Genomic DNA, 5,808 nt, shown 5'->3' with positions numbered 1-5,808 from the left:
GAGTGTCACACTCATATGTTCCAATCTCCGTCCTTTGACAATTTGACATTCATCTAGCTTAAGAATAAATATGAGCTTCTCTCCAAGTACTGAAACAACACAGGAATTGAATTATTATACTAAATGATATTCAATACAAATAAAAAATGACATTACAATTTGTATTACCTTGTGGAGACAAAGCATAAAATTTAACCATAGCTCGTTGTAGTCATTTCAAGTCAACAAAAATATTGTTGAATTGATGATAACTAAAAGACTTTTCCCCATTAGGAATAGTATTGTCTCCCTTTATATTACCACGTGACTTGGCACTCGTGGAAGAGTACACCATGGATCCTTCAATGTGTTTGTATTCGCCAAGGGATTCCCGAACGAGATCATTGTTTGCTTTTTTTGCAAGTCGGACCCTATGTGGAATAGGAAATAAATTCTCGGTGATGCCTTGCTCTCGTAATGCATCTTTCATCAATCCATGAAGTGCATGGTATGCATTTGTGCTGATCCCAACCTCATCACAAGCTCTCTGGACATCATCCTCAGACACAAGGTTAGAGATCTTTTTTAGGATCTCCTTTGTGATGGCATCTTTCATGTGTTTGGTCTTTTCACAACCTTTGATGTAAAGTATATCCTCCTTTGAGATGCATCCTAGGAGAAGATTGCAACGGTCCTCTTGTTTAAAACTTCCACACACATCTTGTATATATGTCCTATTTCAAAAGGTGAACCGAGTTACAAATTGATGATCCGCTTCTTACCTGCCCCTCCATTAGAGGCTAAGTTTTCAATGGAAGAGAACTCCCTCTTACGCTCACGCACGCCAAATGGAGTGGCTTTTAGGTGCATCATTGCAATCTGTAGCTTAGTTACCTCTGTTTCTATAGCTTTCATCTCCTCTTTAAGATCTTTGAGTTGTTTCTCTGTGGAATGTAGTTGTTGTTGGAGATTTGTGGAATGAATGTGTAACACTTGACATTGTTGTCGGAAATATGCCAACGCACCTGCGTGATTGAAGTCCAATCTCTTACAATACCCAAGAAGACCACGTTCTCCTTCTCCCACATATTTGATTAAGCTTGGGAGTGTACGGAATGTCGGATGACAGCCCACGAGCGGATCTTTTGGATACAACCCTCCATCAAGCCACAAATCAACATTGGTTTCTCCTCGAAACCGTCGTACGGATGCCGGTTGAGATGCTTTCTCGTCATTTTTTTTTGTGGGAGCAAATTCGATCAGTAGACGCAAACTGACATTAGTTGACCTAGTAGATGACGGCGCAGGTGATTCATTGGTTATGTCGCGAAGAGACATGGTGAAAAGTTATGATGGGGAAAAAATTTGATAAGATATACTTTTTAGGATAAACAGACAATTTTTGGGATAAAAAGACTTTAAAATATATTTTTTCATATATAGGTTCAATTTTTGAGCTCAAAGGAGGGAAATTTTTTTCAATTTTTAGGCTTTATTAGATGGACGTTTTGATGATGTGGCATTATTTATTTATTCTTGGAGTTAATGTAGAGAGGGACCCAAGGATTTTTAGATTTGGAGCTTATAAAAGTTAGATTCTTCTAAAAAAATAATGTTATATATATATATATATGTGTGTGTGTATATGTATATATAGGGACCTTTTGAAAGCTTAAAAGATCCATTTTGAAGATTTTATGAAAAATTCAATTTTTTGGGGTGAATTGATGCACTAACTGAAAAGTGGATTTTGTCATAACTACTTACTCTCTTTGTTTGGTGATAGGTAGAGAGAGAATGGTTCTTCTCTCTACTTTTACTCCTCTCTCTCTTTTTACTCCCCTCTCTCTCCTACTTTATCCCCCCTCTTCCTCCTACTTTACCACTCTCATTCCCTACTTTCCCCCCCTCTCCTATCTAGAGAGAAATTAGAGAGAGAGCTACAAAAGTAGCCCTATTTATTGTCTTTGTTCCCTCCATCCCCTACAAAATTAGCTTTAATCCCTTAAAAAAATAAGAATCCTTACATGGCCCCAAGGGGGTCCAATTTTTTCCTAATGTAGGTCTGGAGAAAATAAGAGCAATAATTAGCTCAATTCTTCAAATTTTTGTGGCTACAAAAATTTATTTATTTTATGTTGAATGGGATACTTGGAAAACATGAAGGTGCTTGAGGAGCATCCTTGATTGAGGAAATACAAAGGTAATGGGATACTTGGAAAACATGAAGGTGCTTGAGGAGCATCCTTGATCGAGGAAATACAGAGGTTTGCAGATCTTTTCTTCTCATACAAGGAAATTTGGCTAGGATTTGATAGGTGACAATAAAATAGAGATGCATTCCTATTCCTATCATACCAACAAAGTCACAAATGAAGGTGCTTGAGTAGCATCCTTGATCGAGGAAATACAGAGGTCTGAAGATCTTTTCTTCTCATACAAGGGAATTTGGCTAGAATTTGACAAGTGACAATAAAATAGAGATGCATTCCTATTCCTATCATACCAACAAAGCCATAGATAATGGTGTCTGCAAATGTTCCAAAGAGGAAAGTTTGGAGCGATGAACTCTTGTCTATTTATTCGAATTAACTATGTTTGCTAGATCCTTTATTTCTTTCTTTTTTTCCCGAGAGGACCTCTTTCCCCACCTTGAGGTAATAATGTAATTTCCTTTTCTAATACATTTCCTTCTGTCTTTTGGGGAAATAGTTGGTTATGTAGGCTTTGGAGATGAAGTGCTTCATTATTTTTTGACATAATTGCCTTATTTTGCGAGGTAATTTGCGACAAATTTCATGCGAAGGACTCAAAAACCGATCTAAGTTGTCGAACAAGAATAAAGATTAGAAAATCTTGATGAATCCAACAAAAATAGATACAAGGGTATTTTGGGAATTTTTGAAATTTTAGGGGTATATTGTGAATTTCCACAAATTAGAGGGGTATTTTGGTAATTTTCCCTTTTTTTAAAAAAAAACCAGGAGGGTTGGTCAGCTGTAAAACTCCCAAGAAGGACATATGATACGCGAGCTTTTCGAACCGCAAACCTACCAAGCACCCGCAAACCTTTACACGCTTTTGGCGTTCAAACTTGCTGTAATATGAGATCACCAAAAAAAATAACGGTTTCCTTTCTTGATATAAGGGACCATGATCGGCAACTGATGCATGCCTCTGCCTCACCTCATTAATTATGTAACCAGGGCTTTACCTTCATTTAGGATTAGGCTTAATTCCTAATTTGGCTGGATAATTTAATCTACTCTCCAAAATCAGGCCAAATTTGTACATGCTACAATGTCCATTGCCTACTGTAGTAAATTCATCAGCTCCATTGCAACCCCAGCTACACTCAACAGTCTTGTAAGAAGCACACACAAATGATCAGAAAATCAAAGACTTTATGCATCTGTGGTGGCCACCGGTCGTCACCAGCGCCAGCTCGCCTCTTTATCTTCTTCTGCCCTGTTTTTGCTACTGTCTTCTTTTGTCTTTGGGCAGCTTGTAACTCTGTGCTGCCCACTACACCACATAGGGTTGATTGCTCCGGACGCAATGACATCGATGCGGCTTGCAATGCCATAGTCCGAATTAATGCAGGCATTGCCCCACATACTGCCGCCCGCACACAGCGCGCATCTACCATTGCAAATGGGGGTTCTGGATTGCCAACATTGAAGCTCAAGGATAGGCAGCACATCAGCCTACTGCCATCAAAGCCTTTCTCTTCTGTTAAGCCTGTGGAAGTCACTGGTGATGCCAGGCAGAATTACAATCCACACCCTCAAAATTTGTCCACAGTCACAACTTTGTCTTCGTCCTCGCCATGGAGGAATGATGCACAAAAAGGGGCTTCCAACATACAGAGCCGCCGACCACCGACACAGGATGAGACTTACGTTGATTCGAGTGAGGAGGTGGATAGGATAATAAGAGATCTTAGAAGACCTCTTTCTATGGAGAAAAAATCAGAAATAGCCCCATTCAATTCCAAAGCTGGTATGGATTGTAAAGGCAAGCACATCTTTATCTATGATCTCCCCAGCAAGTTCAATTTGGATTTGCTTGACCGCTGCCTCAAGCTCCTCCCATGGCAGAATATGTGTGAATTCTTCTCCAACTCTGGAATGGGCAGGATTTTAGCTACCTCCCAAACAGACAAAACCAGCTCAAGAATTCTTGTGCCGTCCGGCGTTTGGTATGAAACACATCAATATGCTCTTGAGGTGCTTTTCCATGAGAGGCTCAAGCATTACAAATGCTTGACGACGAGTCCCGAACTTGCGAATTTGTACTACATACCATATTATGGGGGAATGGATGTGCTGAGATGGCTCTTTGTCCAAAATGTGTCATCGGCGCAGTTAGATGAACTAGGGTTGGAGCTGATTAGGTGGCTTGAAAGGCAGCCCACATGGAGGAGAAAGGAAGGGTTGGATCATGTCCTTGTGCTGGGAAAGGTAACATGGGATTTTCGGCGCTTGCCGTCAACCCGGACGATGTGGGGAAGTAGCTTGCTGTTGCAAGATGAAATGCAGAATCTTACCAAGTTGCTGATCGAGAGGCAGCCATGGCACGAGAATGACGTTGGAGTCCCTCACCCCACATTTTTCCACCCTAGACATGATAAAGACATACGGGCATGGCAGGACCACATCGGTAAGGAAAAGAGGAATCACCTTGTGAGCTTCGCGGGGCAGCCGAGGCCTCAACAACGAGAAAGCATACGATCTCATTTGATTCGACAGTGCATGAGCAGTGTAGAAATGATTGGGTCAAGCTCGGATTCTGCTTGTCATTTCATGGACTGCGGCCGGGATCGATGCTTGCACCCAAACACAACAATGAACCTATTCATACACTCAGAGTTCTGCATGCAACCTCCTGGGGATAGTCCAACAAGGCGTTCCATCTTTGACTCGCTCATCGGAGGATGCATCCCGGTGCTTTTTGATCCATACTCGGCTTACTATCAGTATCCTTGGCATCTCCCAAGTAAGCCAGAATCATATTCAGTCTATATACCAGCTGAAGGTGTGAGAAATGGAAAGGTGAATGTGATCAATGAGTTAAGGAAAATCCCTGTGAGCGTGCGGCAGAAGATGCGGCACCGAATCATCTATGACATCATGCCAGGGCTAGTGTATGCAAGGCCGGATGCCAGGCTCAAGAAAATAGATGATGCATTCTTAGTGTCTCTCAGAGGTCTTTTTGCAAGGGCATCAGAGAGGCTCATGAGGAGAGGTCAAGTACTGAAGGACAGAGAAGGTATTGGATATGATACAGCTTAGCTTACCTAATAAAGAGTAGAGGAAGCTATTAATCATTCAAGGTCCATTTGTGGAAAATGCTCTTCCATCTTTGTAGCATTGAGCATGCCAAGGATTTGTATAGAAATGGTGATTGCCTGCATATATTGAGGCAAGAGAAGTTTAAAAGTAAAATACATCATATAAATAGCTTTCTCTTAATGCATTCATTCTACTTTCCCTTTACTAGAATGGGGCAAATAGAGGAATATGTGAAGATTGGGGACATGTCAACCGCTCCCCCAACTAGAGGTGATTCCCCGAAGGTACACTGTTAAGAACCTCCCTATATAACGTGCGTTTGGAGCGTTCTTCAAAAACCCCTCTGTTGAAATGCTAACATGGATAGATTGACCCCTCTTTTTTATGAATTAATGAGATTTTTTCCAAAATAGATTAGAAAAAACCCTCTTGTTAATGTATCTTTGTTAAATTACTTAAAATTTTAAAAATAGAAAACCCACCTCTCCTACTGAAATCACATGGTATATTAACATGATTATACAGTGGAGCCCCC

General features: G+C 40.7%; 1 pseudogene; it reads left to right on the top strand.

Annotated features, from left to right (window-relative positions):
- The first annotated feature begins 3,133 nt into the window (after positions 1 to 3,133).
- LOC147425156 (putative xyloglucan galactosyltransferase GT20 pseudogene) lies at positions 3,134 to 5,453 on the top strand (annotated as a pseudogene).
- Positions 5,454 to 5,808: the final 355 nt, after the last annotated feature.

Source organism: Adiantum capillus-veneris, chromosome 25 (genome assembly GCF_014529385.1).
Source record: "Adiantum capillus-veneris isolate H3 chromosome 25, ASM1452938v2, whole genome shotgun sequence".
Taxonomy (NCBI): domain Eukaryota; kingdom Viridiplantae; phylum Streptophyta; class Polypodiopsida; order Polypodiales; family Pteridaceae; genus Adiantum; species Adiantum capillus-veneris.
Note: the sequence above shows the minus strand (reverse complement) of the source record. Positions and strands in the feature narration are given on the sequence as shown.